Source organism: Mytilus trossulus, chromosome 8 (genome assembly GCF_036588685.1).
Source record: "Mytilus trossulus isolate FHL-02 chromosome 8, PNRI_Mtr1.1.1.hap1, whole genome shotgun sequence".
Taxonomy (NCBI): Eukaryota; Metazoa; Mollusca; class Bivalvia; order Mytilida; family Mytilidae; genus Mytilus; species Mytilus trossulus.
This window is the reverse complement of record NC_086380.1, coordinates 23250883-23277941: the sequence shown is the minus strand read 5'-3', so window position 1 is coordinate 23277941 and position 27059 is coordinate 23250883.

Below are 27059 nucleotides of genomic sequence, written 5' to 3'. Positions count from 1 at the left end.
AAACCTTGAAATAGCAACGGACACCTCCTAAAAATTTAAGACAGCACACCAAATACAACAAATGAAATATTAACTATGCATAACATGAATGGATCAACGTTACATATAGGGACGTATTTTTTATGACGTGTATGTAATTACAAATAAATTTCTGAAAAAAGGTAGATTTATCATTCAAATAGACACGTTCAAGAATATTAATTGGTGATCAAAAGTACCAGGCTAAACCTGCCTTACTGTTCATTATTCCTCATATTCCTCATTTTATATGTATGTTAGATCATGAAATTGCATACTATGTCCATGGTGTTTGATCAACTAAAATATGGACAAGTAACACATGGACTTTAAAATTTAGATCAGAACATCAATAGAATGTCAGGAAGAAAAGGAAAGCTAAAAAGCAATGCCAGCAGTGGTGTTACTACAGCAGCGACTAAGAAGGTGAAACAACGAAATGAAGAAGTATCAGTAAATATTCCTGCTCAAATAGCTGCATGTACACCTAGGTCAAGTGAAACTGTAGATGCAATCAATTCAACATTTATGATAATTGCGTCAGCTGATACAGTACTAGTGAAGTCACCCACTGATAGACGGCCTTGCAGTTCAATAACGGGGCCATCTACAGAACCTGCAACAGAAATTATATACAAAAGATGTGCACCAGGTAATATTATCTTAATCATTGCACCGACTGTTGATAAAACAAGTCATAAAATGCCAGTTACGATAGTATATCATATAGAACAAACCGCAGTAAGAATTAATAAATCTAACAATCACAGTTACTTATGACGATAATTGAACATGCTAAAAATTGTTAAGTCAAATACTTACAATAACTAATCAGATAATTTTCTCGTTTAAATTGTCATACCGGTGCATTTAAAAGCGGACTTTGTGGTATTTTTGCTCATCAATGAAGTTCTTTTGGTTTACTTTAAATATATTCGATTTAGTGCAATCATACCATATCTACTTTTTTTTTAGAATACTATTTTGCTTAAACCACGCTGTTAGTCTGAGAGTACTCACAGTGTCTGCTAGCTAGTTCAAAACCCATAACAACTTATTATATAAAAAATTCGTACACATCCAACATCAACTGCATATAGTCTTCAGACGTCATTAATGGCAGGAAAATATGACCTTTTCCAATGCCAAAATAAAGTATCCACAGATTGTAATACAATAAATGTGAAAGTTGTATTCAGTATGGTATTTTACCGATTACATAATAAAAAAAGTGGCTGTTCTCAATGTACATTAGATATATAAGCACTATACAGATGTTTGAAATATAAGCGAACCCCTTTATCTGGTAAATGACGTCATAAAGGCGCACATAAATGAGGATTTTTTTCCAGTGAAGGACAATAGTTAGCAAAGGTACCAGGATTATCAACCGAAAGTGGTATTTTGGGTTATTGAATATTCTATTATGAAAGCATTTGTTGAAGAAAATGTATTTATTAATTTATTTTGAAGTAGCCTGAAATTTTACAAAACTAAATAAACGTCATTTCATTGGGCAGTACTAGATTTACAATTAATATTTTCACGCAAAAATTTACATTTGCAGCTTTTTAATTACTTAGATAGATGCGTTCCAATAATTTCAGACAAATTAACAGTTATGCGGTATAACATCCTGCATTTAATCCAATTACCTTATATCAGGTAAAATTTACCGTCGAATAAAGTAAACTTACATTCATACATATTATGTATAACTTAAAGGGACACTAGCTGTCAAATTCTTATTCACCGATTTGATTCATATTCTCATATTTACCTTACCAAATTACTTAATTTCTAAATTGTAATGAGTCTTAAATAAACAGTTAACAGCGCATAAACTAGATAATACATATCAGTATTGAATGTGTATTTTAGTGTAGACACCATCTTATTAACTATCGAGATAACACCGAAAACAACCGACAGTCACATAAAACGATATGAATATAAATTGGGATGGTCCTCGTGCAAAAAGAAAAATACCAAAAATACTAAACTCCGAGGACAGTTTAGAACAGAGAGTCCCTAATCTTATGATATAATCAAATGACAAAACACATCAAACGAATTGACAACAACTGTAATATTCCGTAAATGTTTTTTTTTTCTAAATTTGTTTGATTTCATGTTTTAAGTTTTAAGTCCACTGAACATAGAAAATGAACGTTGGAGTTTCAGGTTAAAGTTTTTGGTCAAGGTAGTTATTGATGAAGCTGAAGACCAATCAACTTGAAACTGAGTACACTTGTTGCTTATGACATGATCTTTTTGATTTTAATGCCAAATAAGATTTTTTACCCAATTTCACGGTCCATTGAACATGGAAAACGATAGTGCGAGTAGGGTATCCGTGTACTTATGACACATTATGGTTAAAACTAAAATATCTCGAAAAGGAGCGCAAAAACCTCCACGTATCATTATCATTTAGTCTATTTTGTTCATGTTGTTCTTTTACTAATACTCTTTCGAATAAAAGTACACATTTTCAATTTTTAATTTTTTTATTTCATTTAAGTACGTCCTGAACTCTAAAAAACGACTGCAGATTTATGTGCGAGATTTTTCTTCAGTAACCGTCACATTTTGGAGTCAATATGTTACTGATGTGTGTTGTGAAGACTAAATGCGAATCAGGCGTATTTAATCAATAGTCTGGTAACTTGGATTACTATTCATAACACTGGGTCGATGCCACTGATGGTAGACAATTCGTCTCCGAGGATATCACAAGCTCAGTGGTCAGCACTTCGGTGTTAACATGAACATCAATTATATGGTCAATTTTTAAAATCAACTGTTTGCCAAAGTATATATCTGTAAAAAAAATAAGGATTTTCCTAGCCCAGCTGGAATAGATTATCGTAGACGTATTTGGCCCAATGTTTTGGAAATTTTGGTACTTAATACTCTTTAACTTTGTACTTGTTATGGTTTCTAATTATTTTGATCTGTGTGTCATTGATGAGTCTTATGTAGGAGAAACGCACGATTGGCGTATTAAACTATTATAAAACGTAAAAGCCTCCTAACTTTTATACCGCGAAATTTTGAGAAGAATTGAAATAGAAAATTTAAATATAAAGCTCTCTTTCTCAAAGTTGTATGTCTTATACCACAGTCCCACTAGGCCACTGGCCACTTCGATCTCTTAAACATATTTTGACGATCGTAGTGCGATGGTATAGATCGCAGAAAGGTCATGATGAGGTCTTCAAGATCTTGATAAGCATGGCCAACTGTGATCATGTTCAAAACAATCTTGGTGCGGTCGTGTCGAAATCATGTCATAGTAGAAGCGTAGTGAGAGCGTAATAAAGTTGTAGTTGGATCGCAAAGGTCGCTGTATCATCGTAGCGAGAGCGTAGCGAAAGCGTGATTCTATTCAGAGAGACTGCGCTACGATCTCTCAACGACGTTATTACGACCTCACTTCGACCATCACGTTCTCACCGCGACCAAACTATGCTTCCACTACAACTATACCACGTTAACACCACGCTGTTCAAGACCATAGTCCGATTCTAGCACGCCAATGCCGTACTCGTCCTTATAACGCTCTTCTTACGACCTGACTACGTTCTGACTACGACCATCATTCTCATTTTTATATTTTTAAATATATTAAGGGGGTACAGAACACCTAAGAAAAGATAACTCTTACTCATAGTCTGATTCATTGCTGAGTTTTAAAATTATGTGCAATATGCAAGCTTTTAAAAGATCATGATCAGAATGTTTACATTATTGCTAAGACCAGCCCTACACCCTTTGTTATTCATTTAATCCTTAAAAATCATTTAAAGTTAATCATTTTCAATAAATGAACCTTCAATGAGACATAATAGGAAAATTTCAAAGTGAAATAAATTTACCAAAAGAAAAGAAGGACGTTTGAAAAGGAGGGAAACAGAAAGAGAAGGGACCATAACTGTTTTCGTTTTTTACTTGGCAATGCCTACATGTAGGTCTTAAATAAAATAAAATAAAGGTGCAAAATGTCTAAGGATGCTACCATTTGATATTAAGGGGGAGGAGGGCTAGGATTTATAAAACTTTGTCCTGCATTTTATTTTTATAGTTGAACTCATCAGTATATTGTCCTGCATTTTTTATTTTTCATTCTTTACAGACCTGTAATTTTCATTAGTTTACTGAAATTGTTTTCATGAATTGTCATCCTGATATTCTAAATTACTGATCCTGCCTTTGTTTGTTCCAAAGCCTGTCTTGCCTTTTTCAAATTTCATCCAAGCCCCCCCTCCTCAAATGAGGGTGGACATGACCTTTATCGGGACTCCGGGATCAAAAGTTTCTAATGTTAAGATTTAGGGATTGACCCTTTCGAGATCTGAAATTTTATTTTCGGATATCAGGATTTAAATTTATCTTAATTCGGGACCTCGGGATTTCATGTTTTTAAGCCGGAATTTCGGGATCAGGACCCCTCCTACCCTCCTCTCAAATGGTAGCTCCCTCCGACAATAAAATTTTAACCAAATAAATAAGAATCCCTGGACAATTACACAATGCTTATGTTCGTAGATCTTCTTATCAACTTGATTAAATCAAAACTGAATTGACTTCTCATACTTTTTTTGTTAAACAAAACTAGTATTTTTAAATAAAATACACTATGACCTTAGTAATACATGTAGTTATGTAAAAAAAGATTACGAATACTTCATGATTTTATTATTGCTGTCATATTATTTAAAGTGCAATTGAATATTTTATTGAATGATTTATATTCATGGAAAAAGTTTGAAGATATCCAGAGGGATAATCAACCACCAGTGCATCATTAAAATGTCACGGAACAAGGCAAAAAGAAGAAAAAAACATCTCATTCAGTCCAAAAAACACTACACATATTTTTGCTTTCTTAATTCATCTAAAAAAATAATCTTTCTAGTATCTCTTTCCAACCTTTATCTTGACATGTGTAGAAAATTAACGGGTGTCTTCTATTCCGTCAGCAATTTTAGGGAAAGTAAAGTCTATATTTAGAATCATAGTTGAAACTGAAACTACACATGTATGAAATAAATAGAACATGTAATTTTCGCTTTATCAAACTTCAATTTCGAAGGGATAGCAAAATTTGTTATTTTCTTTTGTTGTTCCATTGTCATAATTGTGTATCTTTCCGATTTTTTTTTATCAAATGCAATTTTGAAATAAATATAAAAAAGAAAGTGTGATGTTATTGCAAGTGACAAGTGAAAATGTTTATTTTCAAGTCTCAATTTATGATTATTACTAAATAGAGTAATCATTCTCTATCATAAAAAGGGGCCCCAAAATAATGTGAAACTTGTAACTATTAATGCTGTGCTTTTAACTAAAAATCAGTTGTATCTAATTGTCATATTTATAAACCTCTGCAGAAATACTAAAAAATGGTCTATGTTTAACGAACTTGATTTAACAGTATAACGATTTTGCACAGTCAGCTCTGTTTCATCTCTCATAAGCCGTAATTCTTTGCACCAATGGTTTTGACGTTATGTTTTGAATCATATATTTTTTAATCTGGCCAAACGACCAATAAATCAAAAATCAATTACATCATTTTGTTCCCCCTGCAACTGATTGTCGGTTTGGGGGGGGGGGATTTTTTTTACCCTGTCCGTCTGTCCCTTTATTGGTATATATATAGTTATTGGGCATAACTCCTCCTATTGTTTGATTCCTAGAAAGTTTTCACTTTGCTGTCTGTTGAGTATATAAGTACGCACACTGCGCTTCAATAGAAACGATTCCCTTTTCAAACAATTCTATGTGATAACATGTCCATTATGTATTCCGTGTGCATAATCATTGAATGGCTTGAAATGTCATAAAATGTGTCTATATTGTTGTATGGTCGATTAAAGCTTTTGTTATATGATTTTTTTTAATAAATATGAATTCATAACTACATGAAAGTCATGACCTGTACAAGTGTTTCTTACCAAAAAAACACATATATCGTTCTTGAGGTCAAAGTTCAAGGTCATATGAAGGTCAAAATTTTAAGAAGGCAAACCACCTCATGGTGATACATCCACATGCCAAAGATGTAAGGCCTAGGTCAAAACGCAAAGAAGTTATGGCCTGCATGGTTGTGTTTTTCACGGAAAAACACCCATAAAGTTGACCTTGAGGTCACATTTGAAGGTCACACAAAGGTCATCATGATGCCAGACACTTAACCCTGTGATGATACATCCACATACCAAATAGCTAAGGCCTAGTTCAAAAGACAAACAAAATTATGGCCATTATGTACTTTTTGAATAGATTTTGCTCTTATTTAATGAACCAATTTGAGGGTGGGGCCTAATTTAAACTTAAATTCCAAAAATTCTAACGGTTAAATTTAAAAAAAAAATTGCAAGAACAACGGACTAGTATAGCACTCCAAATGCTTAGTTTTATGAAAAAATTAAACGACACATTTTTTTTCAAAAAAAAAATTCTTCTTCAAATACTAGAAGCACAGCATTCACTTTTCGGGGCTAATTCTGATACCCCCTATAAAAGTTCTGGCAAATGTTTTTAACCGGAATAAAAAACTCACTAAAAGGGGGTATCAGTGAACTAATATTCTCCTCAGCTATCATTATTAGCTATGCTATTGTCAATTTAGGATAATATTAATTTTTTTTTACAAATTCAACCCTATACCCATATTTCAGAAACTTCCAATTTTGGCTGATACTAGTATATAAAAGATGCTATATTTGAATTGCCAAATCTTTTAAACGTATGGTTCAAATCTTTTAAAATTTTTACAAGATGTTTAGGTTGGCCTAGTTTATCAATGAAAAAAAATTAAGAAAAATTAAACGACAGGAATTTTTTGGGGTATAGTGTTGGGTAACCCCTTAAATCTCTTCATGTTTTTTTTGTCTGTATGTAATTAGGACCTCTTGTCTATTTTCACTAACAACTCAACCCAGCTTGACACATCTGTGTCATCTCTGCTATCGTTCACTAAAATATCGTCATTTGAGCTTGATGGACCTGCAATAGGTTGTAATTTGGGTTGTATTGGTCCGTCCGACATCTCTGCTGGACGTAGTATCATCGTGAAAACAACGAAAATTAACATTTTCATGCCGCTTAAACTACGACCTCACCACGATCTGAAGTCATTTTAGATCGCGGTGAGCGTGGTGCAATCGTGGTCTAGTGGGACTGGTGCTTTACTGACAAAACACATTGCAATGATAACTCACTTTGACCCTGTGACAAGGAACTGTTTAACAGCGCCATTTATTTGCTCTTTGTGTTGTTTTGCTGTGTACATATACATATATGGGGTAATTGAGAAAAATCAATATCTTTTATTTTCTTTTATACTGTAAAATTACTTTTATTATACTGTCCCATCTACGATAAAATAAATAGATACATGTATACTAATATAAAAAAGAAGATGTGGTATGATTGCCAATGAGAATACTGTCCACAAGAGACCACAATGACACAGATATTTTAAAACAACTATATTTCACCATACGGCCTTCAACAATGAGCAAAGCCCATACCGCATAGTCAGCTATAAAAGGCCGCGATAAGACAATGTAAAACAATTAAAACGAGAAAACTAACGGCCTTATTTATATATAAAAAAAATGAACGAAAAACATAAATGTAACACAAAAACGAAATGGGACAGGCACATACATAAATCATGTGGAGGGGTTAAACATGTTAGCGGGATCCCAACCCTCCCACAGTACAACATAAGAAGGAACTATAAAAATCAGTTGAAAAAGGCTTTACTCCTCAGATTGACAGAAAATACAAGTGGACGTGGACGGGTAACTTTAACAAATGACTTAAAACATACATGGAAAAGATTTATAAAAAGAGAAAATTGGGGTTCATGGGGATTTTTTTTAAGGCATCTTTATTGACAAAACCAGAGGATTCCGAAAATCTGACAAACATTCAAAACATGACAAGCAGACATCCTTAAGTATGCATATTTTTAAACAATATTCTTTGTACATTTCCAGGGCACCTTTCTAATTTTAAATGATTTTTTGGTCTATTTGAAAATTTCTCTAAATCAAAAGACTAATGAAACATATTATTTGTCCTAAATCGTGTTCTCAAAGCTATCTAACTTAGAATATATCACATGCTTCGTCTTAACTTTAGGACACCTAAATGTGGGTCTTAATTAGATCATCATATCTTCATCCTAACTTTGTAAAGTTTGAATTGCACTTTTTATTCATTTTATTACATGTGGATACACTTGAAATGAAACGTATGTTCGGTTATTACCCGTATATAAAGAAATTTTGCATGATTTTTAACTTTGAACTTCGTTTGTAATTATACGATGACACTACAAAATCAATTCTCACTTAATAACAACATGTTTTCCAGTTTAAATTTTCAATTTTTCTTTTATAAAATTCTATAACTACATTCGAAATCATATATATAATGCTGAACATATAATTTTCAAATTCATTAACAGTTTTATTAATTTGTTTCGTCGTTAATAAATATTTATGAAAAATATATTATAATTGCTTGAAAGATCAGAAATTTCACACTTAGGATATGTGTAGGATGTCTTAACATAAGATACGTCTGAGATATCTTCGAGATACAACTTACGAGTGTCCTAAGATGATACTTAGTCCATACTAAAATTATTTTTATGTTTAACTTCATGTTTGTTATACGTAAATTGGTTTGGCATACTTCCTGTATTTCTAATAACAACAAACTATCCGCCATTTTCTCAGTGAGTATTGATTTAAATCAAACCCTCTATTGAGTACTTTAAATCTTATTTTGTTTTACTGAGTTCTTCAGGAGTTTTTTTACTTTGAAAATCGAGTTCATGATAACTGTGTACGTAGTAAAGTAATATGTCGGGTTTTTTTTACTTTTCGAATACATTCATGTATTTTATTCATGAAACAAAAAGTGATAGCGTATATTTATTTCCGTAATGGAACATGTTTCTTTAACCAGCGAATCTTATTTATAATGCATACATGGAAATGTTATTATTATGCATGTCCTTTTGTTTGTTATAATTCGGCAATGTTTTCTTTCTCTGTATCATCACCAGAGGGTAGTTTCATATTCAAAGTATTTTGTTATTTGAAAAATTAGTCCAAGCTATATACACAGTGTCAACATAAAAAAATTTGCACGATCGTTCTCGTATATGTTCAATAATTTACAATTAAACACATTAAACGTTCGCTCTGATTGAATTAAAAAAAAACTTTGTAATTCACTGTATTTGTTTCATGGTATATTATTTCTTCCATTTGTATCGCACACATATAACGATAATCTTATTCTTTCTGTATCATCTAAAATCATGTTTAGTTGAAAATGTTATTTGGCTCTCCGTCACTGTCGATGAGATTGTTCTGATAACTGATATTCGCACCTTTTCAGAAGTTCGTGCCTTTTTTAGACGTGAGTGGGGCGTAATTGTTGGGACCAAACTAAGGAAAAATTTTACTGAATCTCATCAAACAAATTATCTTTAATGCAAAACAAAAAAACATATGCAAAATATTTTGAAAGTGAAAGTTGAAATAAATTGAAACAGATATTTCATATTTTGGTGGTTTTTTAGTGTATATATCGTAAATTATACCATAATGTAAATCACACGCGACAACCTCATTCGACCTTGTCTCGTGAGTTAATGCCGTTTTTTTGTTATTCATATAATTATATGATATAATTAACGATACAAACTATCCAAACACTTTGAAATATCTATAATTTGTTAAGACATTGAATCGCGTTATGCATAAACAAAGGATAATTTTGTTATTGCAAATAACATCATAAACTCTCCATGAACAGGTGTGCAATGAAAATAAGTACATATTTATTTTTATAGAAATTTCATGTAAATTTTTTAAGTACTCTTCCAAACTAATTTTATCGTGTATTTCTATATTTTGTTACAAATAATGCCTCCTCCACACGATCATTTAAATCGAATTAATGCGATTCGAATTCGCTAATCGCGTTCACACACTCTGCTTTTTTTTAATTCGAATTATTCAATTCGCATTAGAAATACGTGTTTGTTGATACGAATTAAAAGTTAACGTCGTTAGGTCAGTAAGGCAAATTTAACGCGCATTGCAATTCGAATAAGAATTGAAGTTAGGAGGTTAAACGTTTCGAGTGCGAAAGTAACTAATTCTAATTAGTTAATGCGAATCGAATTCGAATTACGTGTGAACTCTCTTTTAAATTTGACCGGACTATCGGCAGAATATTAATCACTGTTTTCGCTGTGCATATCGGAATTCAAGATTTTATATGAAACCAAGAACCAAACTTTTAATTGTAATTGATTAAGGAAAGAAAGACATATTCATGAAAAAGTCAAGGCAGCTTTAATAGTTTTAAATTATTCTGGCAATTTAAAGATATCCCTAATCATGTTCTTTTGTAGATATGGACATTCGAGATCTATCGGTAGAAAGCATTAATGTCTCAAAAATATTGGCGGCACATTCTATAACATTACCTCTTGTGAAATTACGACAAGATGAGGCAATGTATCCTTTTAATATTTTGAACATATTTTATGGTCATCATACAGACCCTATAGCAATGCCTTGTGGAAGTAAGGCTGAAGGTTTAGCGATGCTGACTGGTTGTACATATTTATCTTCTAGTGATGAAGATTTCATTATATTCGACAACGATTTTAAGGTTTGCGATGAAGAATGTGAAATTATAGATCATCTAGGTTCGTCTCATCCAATGCAATTTCCTATTCGACGAATTCCAGATGTCACATGTCCAGGCTATGCAAAGCTAATGATTTCTCGTATCAGTACAGAATTATCGAAATATTGTGAATTCATCGGACAGAACTGTTTCTTAAAAAATTCTCTAAAAGAAAGAATTATTAATGATTTTCTCAGAAAATACCCCTTTACTGTTCATGGACCTGCATTGAAAGTTGAGCTGTGTTCTAAAACTACTACATTTTCGTATAAATCAGAAAGAAACAGATCAAAAAAATTTGACTTTAAAACTAAAGATTTTGTGTTATGCTTAAGAGGCCAATCGTGGCCTACTGAGGCATCAGAGTGGAAAACGAGAGAAAGATCTTATGATTGGCCATCAGATGAGTTGTTTGAAAATATCATAAAATCGAGCTATTTTCTTGCAGGAGTTGGAAGCAAGGAATCAAAAGAGAATGAACTGCAATGGAGGGTTTCTTTTAATAGAGCCGAACAATTAATAATTGCATCTTTCAATGAAACCCAGATTCAGTGCCTTATTCTTTTAAAACTTCTCAAAGGAAGTAAGCTTTCCAAATTAGCTGGAAAAAGTATAACTTCATATACAATGAAAAATTTAATGTTTTGGTGTCTTGAAGAGAGATCAAATGAATTTTGGCAACCTTCTAATTTGCTCTGCTGTTTTTGCTTTTGCTTGATGAAATTAAAATCCTTTGTTAAGAACAAATTTCAACCGGATTACTTCATCAAGGAGCGAAATCACTTCATTTCGACTGAATTTACCATGATGTACAATCCCACGTACATGAGTTTTTACAACGTTTTCTTCAGGATCCCAGAAATAACATTCGTGATCTTTTATCTTCATATAAATTGAACTATTTGCACCTATGTAAATCAATCTCTATATTGAAAGACTTAGGTCAAAAAATGTTTATTTCAGATTGGCTTTGCATAAGAATATCGATGGCAGAAGTTTTTCACGGTTTATTTGAAGAATCATTCTCTGTTTTATATGAAGGCTATAACATCGAAAATATTTTGCACCGATGTAATGATGTATTAAAGAAATTGACCAAAATTAATTATGCACAACCTTTTATCAAGCTTTTGCAAAATTGCATGGGCGTCTTGCATTATATACTTTTGAGGAAAGAAATGGAAATATCTGGACAAATAACGGATTCGGACAAACAACAACAACCTGACATGGGATCAATTCTTGAGGTAGACTTCACACATACACATCTTCGTATTGCTACATGCGACTTAGATGAAGGTAGAAATAAGAGGAACCATTGTATTGCTCTGATTCGGTCAGTAACCAAACACCAAAATAGTAATCTGTATATGCACACCTACAGTGATGTTGTAAAAAAAATTCTTAAAATCTTTAAATTACAATTACACGCCTCTGACAAAAAGCAGCCACTCTGCATACAAAGTGAAATTACAATATACAACGAAATTATAAGCCACGATTTGAAATATCAAGATCCATACAGAACAGGCGAAAAATTCATGCACCTCAAAAACCAGAAAGAGCAGCAGGTTGATTGGTCCTCAGAATTCCTCTGGGTTTGGAGAAGATGTTGGTTTTATGTTACATTCATGGCTGCTGAATTGCCAGTTTTACCGAAACCAGCGGCTTTGGAGTTGTGTAAAGGACACACTCAGAAAAAAATAAGTTTCCAACCATTCTTTTATGGATTGCTGCTTGAATTTCTTTGGCATGCAAAGTATAGTTCAACAAAAGAGGAAGGGGTAAAAGTGCTCGAAAAAATAAAAAGCAGCTTTGAAATTTTACCACATCAGCAACAGTCTACTGTACTAAACTTTATTACTTATTGTTGTACGTTACATAACGATTATCGCTCAGCCGCTAGATACTTGATTAGATCATTCAATCTCAATCCTGTCAGTAAAAACGTTGCATATCTGTATATCAAGTATATCATTAAATTGTTGGGAATGACTTTTTCCGATAATGCAGACGATCACAGTTTATGGCTTAACTTACTTGAGATCGAATGGAACATTGATTAATAGAAAAATATTGCTTTCCTGTTTTCAACTACTGGTGGAAACATTACCTTTTTTATATGGCACTTCATTCTAAGGATAATCTGCAAGAACTGAACATTATAATGTTGATGTTCCTTACAGAGAAATCATCGCATAGCCTGTAGATACTTGATTCGATCATTAACACATGAATCTGTTTAACAATAGGAGGCATTCATATACATATAAGTACGGCTTAACCAGTGACAACTCTACGACAGATTTTATACATCGGATAACGACAAAAAAACTGCCTTATATATATATAAAAAAACCTGAATTTTAAACAAATATGTAATACATAAACAATCGCAATCCACTGCATTTCAGGCTCCTGACTTGGGACAGGCACATACATATATAATATGGCGGAGTTAAACATGTTAATGGGATCCCAAGGTTTGTCATATTATTTGTTTATACAAAAAATAAAATTGAGTACACAGCCGTGAATGGGAATATTTGATATTACAAATTGATAGATAAATGTGTGCTTTCGATTGAAACTGATCAATTTACTTCGATTATTTCGAATTAATGTTCATTAATTAAAGCTTATGTAAGTGTTAATTTCCTTGCAGGTGCCATTTGTTTACTTTATCTCTTAATCCTGACTTATTTATGGAAGTCTGGGAATTGTCTGACCGCAATGTTAATAGTCTATATTGTTTGATATAAGGAATGTCAATCTTAAGTAACTACTCCCTTACTTGTCTAGAGTACATAAGAAATTAAGTTCAGTTGCAGTTGTAATTTTTATATGGATTAGATACACATGTTTATTTTATGTAATATTTTTATTTGTAATTATTCAAAATGGCTTCGAAGAATAAAAATCCGCTTATGTTGTCGATTCAAATGATTCTAGCAAAAAGTCAAAAAAGGAATTAATAGCAGAACTAATTGTGATTGGAGTTAATGCTCCTGCTTCATTTAGCCAAAAACAATTGCAAGCTTTGTTACACTCTAATCGTCAACCTATGACTGCTGTTAATGTGCAAACAACTGATGACACAGAAGTAGTCTATGATATTATAACAAGAACACTATTCGTTAACTATCGGCCAATGTTAAATCGTTGACCGAAACAGTTAAAAGTCAAGAAGAAATTCTGAAAACAGTAGTGGATCTTCAAAAGAATGCTACCGGGAATGATATATCGCATACAGGTACTCAAATTAATCGTCATCTCAAATAATCGAAACACAGGGATATAGTGCTTCCGGGAAAGTGTCTGCTGGTATGTTTCCGCACATACAAACAGTGTCACAAACCCAGCGACAAAATATTAAAGAAGATGAATCGTTTTCGTCAACTGTGTCCGACAGCATCAGTAGAACCTTGTCACTGCCCGCCCCTTCAAACAATTATGTGGAATTGAGTTGTGTAATCAATAATTTGTGGGGTAAAAGTATTAATAGTGCTATAAGAGATGTATACACACCTGGGTGTAAGTGTTTTCTCAAATTTCGTTCCTCTCAATTCGAGGGAGAAAATTTGAAATATAATGTCTAATATTTCCGAGGATATCTTAATTTGTTTTGTATCATATTGTCAGTCAGTGTTAGATTTGAAATATTCTATTATCAAGTAATAAATTTAGGAAATACGTCATTTTTCTATTGCAAATTGTAGTGTCAATCCTTTAGTAGATAATGTAGGTAAACCTTTGCTACGTTTACAAAATATTCTGAATGGTAAAAGAAAACTGAATACAAAAGTGTGCGACAAAAACTGCAGATTACTTATAGTGTGCTTCAACAGATTTACCAACATTTACAGAAAAGTATTTTCGATCCGCATTTAGATTTTACTATGTTAACTGCATCTGTTATGAGTTTTTTCGGTTTCCTGCGTTGTTCTAAATTTACATGCAAACAGTCCTTCGATTCAGCTTTGAATTTAACTATGGATGATGTAGTATTTGTATCTGATTGTCATGTTAATTTGCGTTTGAAGGAATCCAAAACTGACATTTTTCGTCATGGAGTAATCATTGAACTATTTAAAACTAATAATAATGTTTGTCCATATGTACAGTTGTCAAAATATGTAACATCCAGAAAAATGAACGGTGCAACAGAAAAAGATCCGCTATCGGTTGACAGTAGTAATTTAGCTTTACGCCGATCGTTATTTATAGACAAATTGAAAACAATTCTATCACACTTGGGTTTAAATGCCGATAAATATAGTGAACATTCTTTCCGAATAGGAGCAGCTACAACTTGTAGTTCTAATGGTATCCAAGATCATATGTTTCAAACTTTAGGACGTTGGAAATCTGACTGCTACAGTCGTTATATAAGAACATCTGAAGTTGACATTCGTCAAGCTCTTTCGAAAATGTGTAAATAATTACGATTCAAACTTTGTTAGAGGGAAAATTGTGATTCGTTATTATAATTATTTTTAAGTATTTAAGTAGACTATGACTTCTCTTGAACTGAATTTTAATGTGCGTATTGTTATGCGTTTATATTTCTACATTGGTTAGAGGTATAGGGGGAGGGTTGAGATCTCACAAACATGTTTAACCCCGCCGCATTTTTGCGCCTGTCCCAAGTCAGGAACCTCTGGCCTTTGTTAGTCTTGTATTATTTTTTTATTAGTTTCTTGTGTACAATTTGGAAATTAGTATGGCGTTCATTATCAATGAACTAGTATATATTTGTTTAGGGGCCAGCTGAAGGACGCCTCCGGGTGCGGGAATTTCTCGCTACAATGAAGACCTGTTGGTGACCTTCTGCTGTTGTTTTTTAATTTGGTCGGGTTGTTGTCTCTTTGACACATTCCCCATTTCCATTCTCAATTTTATATCGATATCTGCTTCTTTTTTGTAAAAGTTGCTCTAATTAGTCGAAAACATGTAAATAAGTAACAATATTCAATTTGGCAAAACCACTGTCTCGGAATAATTTTGGGGATACTCAATGCGTTACAAGGGCAGCATGTGTAGCATTTCGTTTGGGCAATGTAATAATGAATTTCATCCATTATTTACTTGTCATAAAATTATTATATGAGTTCTTAGGCAGCCCTGAATAAAATGGATAACTAGGCAGCCCTCTTGTCGGGTGAACGAATCAGTTGTTTTTCTATTTGACAGTTCTTCTGGATACAAGTTTTAGTGTGCAAATGTCTTTTTTTTCACTCGAGGTTATCCGTCTCAGGTTGCAAAGTGAGCACATACCCTCTAAGCATGAGCTGGGCCAGCGCTCAACATGCAGGTATTAAAATTAATTAATTGAACTAAAAAAGTGGGTATACTTGAGTTACATATGTTTGACATGGAATGGGCCAGCGCTCAACATGTCACTCGTAGAGAGGTATTTTGAAGTAACATATTGTTCTTTGAATTATGCTTCGAGCTCTTGTGAATACTCTCTTTTAAAAGGCTACCTCTGCTATTATGTCCACATTGTTTGCGTTTTCATTCAATACTTTACGAGTTATGTTTCTGTTTGATGTATACTAAAGTGGCTCGTGATTTTCTCCTTAAAGTATATGGTGATAGTTATTTGAAGTCACGGTACCACATCTACACTCTGTCGTCAAATGCAAGTGCCGCGAAAGATGCTCGAATAATGTGAATTTAATTGAGATATACTGAACGGCTTTAGAAACGCAACACTCGTTTTGTTGATATTTTTTACCAAATCATGTTTGATTCTCCTATAGCTTCTGTCTATGCTTATCATACTTCTTTCTCCTTAAAAAAAATCAAAATCTGACTTTCCTGTGGTTATTGAACATACCGAATTTTTAAGTCGCACGAATTTCTTGAAGCGAAATTTTGGACCCATGAAAGATTGTTTCAGGTTTTTTTGCTTTGTCAAACAGCTCTTTAAATCCTTTGCCTCACTTAATTCAGTTTAAAAATGTTGCATCCCCATTTTGCCAAGACTGAGAAATAAAAAACTGAATTATCCTTTAAGAATACTGCAAACATGAAAACATAAACGTGCTGCAACCATACTTTATGACTTCAGAAACTCGTCTTACTCTCCTTCCGACAACGAAACAAGTAGACCAGATTTGTTTCTAGCCATCAATGAACAGATCAGCGTGTAGTGACCATGAAACGTCAACAGAATTTGAATACGCAACGTCATTTGCAAGACATGTTTACGGCCGCAACGTCAACTGCTTATCAAATTGCCGAGTGTCATTGAGTACAGATTCATGCCTTAAATGTTTCCCATAAACTGAATTACCAAAGAATCGACTGAGGGAAAACCTTTAAAGCCCTCAAGTTCCAACCGCATAATTGCCAAAAGCAATTATTGGGTCGAACAAATGCAAAATCAGAAGTTGTAAAACAGAACATAAAACATGTCAGACAGTATTTGTTGACCTTTCTAACAATCATTTTGGCGTTTGTAACAGGCAGTCATCGCTTTTGACGGTGACAAATTCATTCAAAAACAACACAAAAATAATCTAGTGTTGCGTTTCTAAAGCCGGTCAGTATATGTATTTTATTTTTTATTTTTTAAATACATATCAATTGCTAGCATGTTGCCCATAACGCCAATTTTATATTTTGTATTTTTTATAATATCATGTTTTTTATTACTTTTGTGTATATATTATGTCTTGAATACAAGCCTGTGTAATTATATATAATAAATATTAGTCATTTTTAATTGATTTGATTACTTTAACTTAGATAGCAATTTGCTATACTTCATCAGTCGTTCTAAGTCTGTATCTATGACAGATCTAATCTGTACCGTTACACACATTTAAATCTTAAACAGCTGGAGAAGGTTCATCGCTGGTTCAAATCTTTATCAATAAAAACACGGCTTGTAAATTGTAGAAATATATAGCGTTTTCTCTATTCTTCAATTGTTCAGTATATATTATTCATTGTAGAAAGTATATCCCAAAAATACTGAACTCCGAGGAAAATTCAAACTGAAAGTACCTTATCAAATGGCAAAATCAAATGATAAAACACATCAAACGAATGAACAGCAACTGTCATATTCATAATGGTCCTGACTTGGAACATTCTTTTTCAAATGTTGAAATGATGGATTAAACCTAGTGTTATAGCGCTTAACCTATCACTTGCATGACACTCGCATCAAATTCCATTATATTTACAACGATGCGTGTACAAAACAGATATTATAGTAACATTGTCAAAGTATGGGTATAGCAGTCCAAATCCAAATCATCCAAATGAATTACTTATGCACTCAAATACAGTATGCTACAAGGAGTCTTAGCACGACATTCAACAAAAAATAAATTGTTAAAGATTTCTAAATTAACCAAAAGGAGTTAATTCATTAAGAGAGAAATATTGGATAATGATATTTTTTAGAAATAAATTTCTCTAACTTCTCGGTAGCTTCCCCATATCATTATTTATGAATTTCGATAAATACAAGACTCAAATTAATTGTGAAAGTTTTGTTTTAAAAGGTGTAGCCGCATCAGAAGCAACAAAATACGAACTATTGTATTTTTTTTTAAAACACGAACTTTCTTTCCGGTTACCTTGGTAAATAAGCAATACATTTATGGTTTGGCATTATTATTATGAATAAGCAAATTGTATTGACAACAATATGGGAATAAAACTTGAGATCACCCAAAGTTTTATGTTGGGTGTTTCTAAGTCTTTAGGTTTCTATGTTGTTTCGTGTGTATTGTTAATTGTCTGTAAATGTGGTTTTTTTTTCTTTTTTAGCCATGACGTTGTCAGATTATTTTCGTTCTATATGTTTATATGTCAATAAACGTCATATTAGAATAAGAAGATGTGGTATAATTTCAAATGAGATGTCTGTTTATTACAAGTTATAGCTACTGGTAGAAAAAGCTCCAGTAAAATAAAATTTTATCATGGATGAGAGAGGACTTGATATCTGGAAGACAGAGTAAACACAAAATCCTTCAACATGATTTTTTGATATCAATGTCACGATTAAGGAACTTTTCAATAGTCCCAACTATAGCATCCGACAAATGAACGAAACAGTTGGTTTAACAAACCACATTTATATCTTTAATATTAAAATAAGGAGATGTGATATGATTGTCAAAGTTAAAAAATAAATAAATGGATTGAAGCAATTATAGTCGGCTATAAAAGGTCCCATAAGAATCAATACATTTCGAATTTAACTGACGGCCTAATTCATAATAAAACAATTTACCAAAAAAATATATGACAGACATGAACCAACGACTCTTGACTTGAAACAGGTACATAAAGAATTTGGCAGGGTTAAAAATGTCTGTGTGCGCTCATTTCTCTCCAAAACTAGCACAGCATAAGACCAAACTATAAAAAATCAGATGAATGATCGGATCAGCATACTATCATTGACGATATCAGACCAAGTGCGGATCCCGCCTTTCTGCAAAAAGGGGACTCAAACCACGGAACACCATGAAACGTCCACAATATAAAAAAAATCGGAAGAAATGGGGTTTCAACAACCAAAACTCTCTATATCCGCATACCGGATCCGCTTATGCAGGCTGCATCCATTCAAATAAAACTGAGCGTCAAACATCATTAACACTTTTGAGTGTGTAATTTAGGTTTAACAAAATTTGTAAGGGTTCCTCGGAACCCAGTGTCTCGCCTACTTTGGCTGTTAATTGCAGGCTCAACAATAGGAAGAGGAAACAAATCAATGAAAATATTCCTCTTGATACTATCTTTTGATTGTAAATAAGAAGCTCCGCGCAGGATAGTTTATGAATCTAATAAAGGTAAACAAAACTTTAACTGCAGATTGTATGTAATTCTAACTGGAAGAAAAACTAAGTCCATTTATACGTAAAATATAGATACACAGGTACAAAGTTTTAACAAAATGTTCTTCTAGATACTAGCATTTGATCATAAACAAGCTTCTGTCTAAGTTTGGTACAAATAAAAAATAGTATAAGAAAGTTATTAGAATTTTAAAAACTTTTACCACAGAGTGAATGGGTTGTTTCCTGGCAGAAAATCTAAGTCCATTTAAACGTAAAATACGAAAAAAATGGATTTAATTGTTTTCAAGATTTACTTCTGGATACTATCTTATGATAAAAAATAAGCTTCTGTCCAAGTTTGGTACAAACCCAGGATAGTTTAAGAAAGTTATTAAAATTAGAAAAACTTTAACCACAGAGTGAATGTAATGTTTCCCGGGGGCTATGGACTTTTTTGGAGAAAAAAATAATTTGTTTTTGATTCTGAGAAAAAAATTTGTTTGTTTCACCCTCAGCTGCCACTATATGTAATACTAAAATTGAAAGAAGAATTTTTTTTTGACTTGTCGCGAAAAAAAAGTTTGCCAGAAAAAAAAGAATAGCTTCAACCGATTGCACAGGAAGGCTCCGAGTGATATTAAAGTAAACTTGCGACCGATTGTACAGTCAATAAAAATATCCAACATGGAGAAAATGAATATATTTGGATTTCTACTGGGACAATGGCTTTGAAACTTTCAGACAGGTAAGACTATATATCAGAAAAGGTACATGTGAAAATCCAGGTAGCAAACATTGATTTTTCGATGTTTATTTGACATATTTGATCGCTGTTGAGTGACAATTTTGATCGTTTTACACGGAGCTCCACCATTCTAAGGAAAACGTTTTGATGCATATATCTTTCTTATTATTTTATTGGTTCATATTTACATAAAGAATGTTTTAGCTATTAAATTTTGAAGCAGAAACGTTATATAGTAACATAAGAATTCGTCAAAGTTTCCATCAAGCAACTTGTTATTTTGCGAATGTCGGAGCACCGCTTGACAGTCTCCCGAATGACCAAATTATTAGAAAACCGTACAGTTCCGTTCCCACACTGTGCAATTTTATCTAAGGGGACAAAACAAAGCAGGAAACCGTTTCCATCGCCGAGTACAAATAATTCACGACCAAAGTCTGTCTAGCGGTTAGATCTGAAAATAAGAGCTTTTCTGTAGAAGAAACGATGGTTGTGCTGTAAGAAATGTGTGAAATCTCAAAACCATTGTCAAGGTTTTTACTGACATCAAGAAATTCCTAACTATTGTATAATCTTACAACGCCTTTTACATGTTTTATAAGATTAAAAAAAAGCCTGTTAGAAGTCGTCGAATATATTAAACGACTTTGCCCTAAAAAACTTAATCACTTAAAAATTTGGAATGAATAGTAAAGCAGAAATAAGAATAAACAATGTTAACACGCATTCTATAAAGCATGTTGAAATTAAGATGGCTCGCGGGTCTGAATCAAATTTTTATTATAATATAGGATTTCGCTATTTTTTTTCTACTAATGAACTTTATCTTATACTTAATAGAAAAATAATTTTTGTAAAGTCACTTTTTTTACTGTTGAACTACATGTAGTAGGAGAAAAAAAGGTAACTTCGAAATAAAAAGAGATCTAAATTACAGAAATCGCTAAAATTTTACAAAAGTTTAGTTTAAGTTCAGCTTGTTTGAAAATAATAAGAACAAATATAGGTCACCGATGAGTTAAAAAAGACATATCAATTTTAATGCCAAAAATTTGCATTTTTGCACCAAGGGGAGATAATTAGGATTTTTTTTCACTGATATATACATTTTAAAAGTCATCTGAGGCCAACACAAAATGATTTTTTTTTTTTCAAACAAAAAAAAGGAAATCAACTTGTCCAAAATTTTATTTCAAAAAATATTTTGAATACCTCTATTGTGGACATGATTTTTTTAAATGATGTGTGTACCATATGAAAAAGTAACAAGTAATAAAGATAATAAAGAAAATTTGAAATGAAAAAAATGTTTTTCGAAATTGTTAGACCTTCGAGCCTTCTTTTACAAAAAAAAACTTACTAAGTTAATTATTACGCTTGTTTCATTGTACTTTTGACAAAGGCTACCCTCCAATGTCTCAGAAAGTGTTTTGTATCATGCTTTATACATCACCTATATTTTGCGCGAAAGTCTTCATAAAACTCTCACTTTAAACAATGTTTTAAACCCCAATCATTATTAAGAAAAAACAAATGATCAAACACGAAACACATCTTCATATAAAGTCTGCTTTAGCTAGATAATTGTTGCGTTGATCGTGTATCTTTCGTTGAATTTTCGTCATTTTGCTCCTCATCTACAACGGGTTTAGATGTACGATTGCCGCAGAATTTACCTCAATAATGCAACAACGAAATCAAGCCAATTCTAGCACTACACTAACCCAAATATATATGATTAATTTTGATCATTGATGAAACAAACATCTTTTATGTATCTTACAAAATAGCCCATCAAAAATTACATGAACTACAAGAAAAGCGAGATGGTGCTTTTAAAAAATCACTTCAAAATCATATAGATGGGTATGTTCTTAAAAAAGAGGGACGAAAGATACCAAAGGGAAAGTCAAACTCATAAATCTAAAACAAACTGACAACGCCATGGCTAAAAATGAAAAAGACAAACAGAAAAACAATAGTAAACATGACACAACAGACAACTAAAGAATAAACAACAAGAACCCCACCAAAAACTAGGGGTGTCGTTCCCACAGCCAAGTTATCTTGTCATCAGATGTGACACATTTGTACTGACATGGGCAACACAAGAGTGAATTTAAATAATTAGATTATATAAGCTTGATCTTTTTTTTAAATCACCTGAACATGAAATTTCTTGTCACTCTATCAATGATTTATCTCAAATTCATACAGTGCATTTTAGATGCCTGGAATGACGAGATAACACCTCGGATGTCACATGTGGAGCAAAGTCTGATCTGCCTTACGAAGCACCAGTTATTGCTTTGGTTCGTGTTACTTAGTTGTCAGTTGTGTATTAAAAGTTTAGAGTGTTGGAGTTTATTTCCTTTTTTTTTGGAAGGACGTTGTCAGTTTCTGTTCGATTCCTTGAACGTCCAAGTGATATCTTCCGCTTCTGATATCAAAGAGAATTGAAAATATGTAATAACAAAAGTTTGCATGTTACATATTTATATATAAATCATCTGTTATGAGAAAAAGTCTCTCCAACAAACGAATGGACGATTGAAGCTTTCAAATACACAATGTTTGCAAAGCCTTCACGATAATTCTAATCAGACAATTGCTATGGACTGCTGTAGCCTCCGAATGTAAAAAATGCTCTTCAATTAATATGTTATTGTGATGTTCAGTTTTCCATTCATAGAACCATATGACATGTATGATGAAGAACCGTAAAAGCTACACTTCCCAGCTTGTTTGACTGATAAATGTTTTTAAAAAATCTTTATCAAAATTTTAAAGATTTTGTACAGACTAAACCCGCGTCAAAAAGGTAACTTTTACGACTACCTCCTAAACCCATTAAAAATAAATTACGAGTGGATGCAAATGTTCCTGTCTGATGTGCATTTGCGCGCTATATTAGGTAGATGTATGGAAATAGAGAAGTGTATAAAACTGTCAATGAGAAATCACTTGATAAAACCAAAGAACTCAGCTCTGACAAATTACAGACCGACCTTTAACTTTCAACAATAAACACATCTATAGAGTTACTAAATGATGCAACATGTATTTCAAACTATTGTGCTTACATTTTACGGAGATCTAACAATGTAACACGTAAATTTAAGATACAAGATTTTTCTATTGTTGAATTATCCAATTCTCATGGTGGTGTTCCCTTGTCATCATCATATCATGAATTTGTATCTCAACTGTTTCGATTTACTAGTGTTAGTAAAAACATTTTTGATTTTAACAAAAAAAAAAGAAATCCCCGTATTACTGAAAAATTATTCCACCAGGGCTTTCGATATCACAAACTGGTAAAAACAGTTACTAAATTTGATCATCGGTCAAAGGAAACCAATCGTAAATATCAATCAGTATGCAGACATCTAAGACATTTGTACGTTCACGTATTTCACATTTAATCTATTATGGTTAATATATTACTAGAACACACCCATGATATCGCGGGTCCGTGACTAAAATTAAAGTATATAACTATGCGTAAGCCTTATTTTAGTATTGGTATTGTCATCACATTTTTTTCTGTATTCAAATCTATTGATTTCTTTGCGCTTTACTGTCTTTAATTTCAAGATCGACATCATTTTCTCATTTAACAGGTGTTTTCTATAAGAGCTAAAAATGTTGGTATACATTTATTGCTTTATGTCATTAAACATCTTTCTTTATAACGAACCGTACTGATTTTTTTAAGCCAATACGAATAAAATTAACATCACATTAGCCTTACACCAAATCATGCAAATGCATGGGTTGCTCGATGTAACTTGTCTGTTTTTTTACTCACTTGCAATATGTTAGCAACATTATACCTTTTTATACCAGATTATTTGTAATATCGGCAAAACAAACGTTTTCCTATTACCAATCGTGACATTAAATGTAGGTGATTAATGAATATTAAGATACACTAACCCTGTTTTTTTGGAGTTATGGGATTTTCTTCGTTTGTGTTTACTACTTTTTTCATCGTTAAAATCGATAAATGAAATTTGAACATTGGAAAACAAACCAAAATTCACATTATCATAGCTTCTTGTAAGTACTGTAAAGCTTTTTCCCACGATAGCTGATATAATTTTTCTAACATGTAATTAAAATATGAAAACAACATTATTTAAGTAAATATTGGTACAGTATGAATTGTTATTTGTTATCGAAATATTTATATTTGTATAAATACAATGTCTTTGTCAAATATTACATCCCATTATTGCATGACATTCAAATATGAATTGAGAACTTTAAATCGATCTTTTGGACCCAATTTTGAAATGTATTTTTGTATCTTTTCAAAAAGTTAAATATTGTGGTTATTGTGTGTCACCGTCAAACCAATCTTTCAAGTAGTGGGTCGTTTGTCATTGTCTGTTAATGAAAATTATAAATAGTATTTACTAATATATATACTCGTACTCAACTTTTGAAACTTCAAATAAAACGACAAGAATTGAAAAATTATCAACTATCAGTCCGTTGGTCGTGTTGCCATTAATTGCAGTAATATACATATATTGCTTTGTCCCCCAGCTATGAGAAAATTTAGATAAATGTAAACATTCAAAAAAGGACTTCTTACTGCGAAGTTATTTCACATGCACCAATCACTCAAATACTAGATTATAACATTATGATTTTAAATGCAATGTGAATAATCTAAGATGCGATGCAAATGCCAACGACGAATCAAGCCTACTACAAAAACAGTAGTAAAACGGATAGCATTTTACAAATTATAAACGATGTCAGTCTATTGAAGAAGCGATTCGATAAAAGCTTTTCTTATATCAACGAGCGATATTGTTTTGAATCCACGAGTTGCATTGTTGGAAATTTCAGACGAATTTTAGCATTTGTACGAAGAAAGGCAGATTTCTCGGTATAAAATAATGACTCTTTTCTTAAAACAGGGTAACATTGGACACGACATACGTCTGGTGTATAATTTTCATGAGTTTTTGTTATGTAATAACAAGCAAGGTGTATTTAAACGAGAAAATTGAATTATTGAATAAATGAAACATAAATGCACGATTTATCATTTGTAGAAGTACACATTCTATAAATATCATGTAGCAAATTCAGTGGAATGCAATTGAAATGAATTCAATTGAATGCTACGCCAAAATGACCTATAAGTCATTGACACTGCTATATTTCAAAATATCAATGAGATATTTGTCTTATATCATAGCGATGATGTTTTAATATAAAAAATTTATGAATGCGACACTTTTCTAATATAACTGCTATAGTTTTCTAATATAGTATGAATACGATGACACGTCATAATGCTTTTCAAGAAAACTGCAAACCTAATTCACAAACTTAGATCATGACCAGTTTAATGTTTTAGGATCAACATTACTAAAATTTCGTAACTGTAACACAATTAACGCTTACATGAACTTATCATTTCAAAAAATGTTGCTTGACCCTATTAACAGTTGAAAGTGTTAACAACCTGTTCAGTCTATTGTTTTCAATCACATGGTTTAACACCGCCTCATTATTTATGTATGTGCCTGTCCCAAGTGAGAAGCCTGCAATTCAGTGGTTGTCGTGTGTGTTACATATTTGTGTTTCGTTCATTTCTTTTATATTAATATGGCCGTTAGTTTTCTAGTTTGAATTGTTTTACATTGTCTTATAGGGGCCTTTTATAGCTGACTAGGCGGTACGGGCTTTGCTCATTGTTGAAGGCCGTACAGTAACCTGTAGTTGTTATTTTGGTCTCTTGTCGACAGTTGTCTCATTGGCAATCTTACCACATCTTCTTTTTTATAATTCTATTTGAAGTAATGATGCAATGGCGGAAAGTTAAATCGGTTGCAAATACGTCTACCGACTTATTAGATTCTTCTATACGGGTCACACTGCTATAGCCTACCCACCTTGGTTATATCGAAATAGACAAAACATATCATTGCTTAAAATAAACATTCATTCAAACAATCCAACCCAATACAGCTCCTGTTCATTCATAATATTGAACTGTAAGTTGTATTTGATGATAATACATAACATATCTAAAGGTTGACGATGAACACGGATGCGGCCACTTTAATTTTCGACAAAAAACATCTAAAAAGTGACGATTTTTTGCATATTTGATAGATTTTTCATATTTAAGCTTGAATCAGAGCGTTTTTAATGGCTTGATCAGTTGAAATCTTTCACCTAAACTTATTGAATCAAGTACAATAGACACTAAAGTGTTCGAAAAGTGTCCAAAATATTCCGTTACATGAACCTGAAATTTGAGGCCAAAATCGGCCCTTACCGGACCTACTCCTTTAGAACGTTCAGTTTGAGGACTTGAAAGTAGTTATTTATAAGGGAAATTTTAAAGATTTATAGACAAAAGAAGATGGTGCATGAGTTCGAATGAGACAACTTTCCATCAAAGTAATAATTTGTTTAAAGAAAACCATTATAGATCAAAGAAGGGCATTAAACACTGAGCCTTGGCTCACAGCTAACACACGCTATATAGGAACACAAATATTACTAGTGTTAAACTATTCAAACAGGAAAACCAACGGTCTAATTTGTATAAAAAAGGAGATTCAAAAATACAGGTCAGATTTAGTCGAATCAATCTGACCGAGGACAGTATAATTCATCTTTCAGTCTTCCATGCGTGCGTTGTGAGCATAATGAAATTTGCTAAATGTTATATATGTGAACAATCATGTTGATACTTAGCTATTTGATTA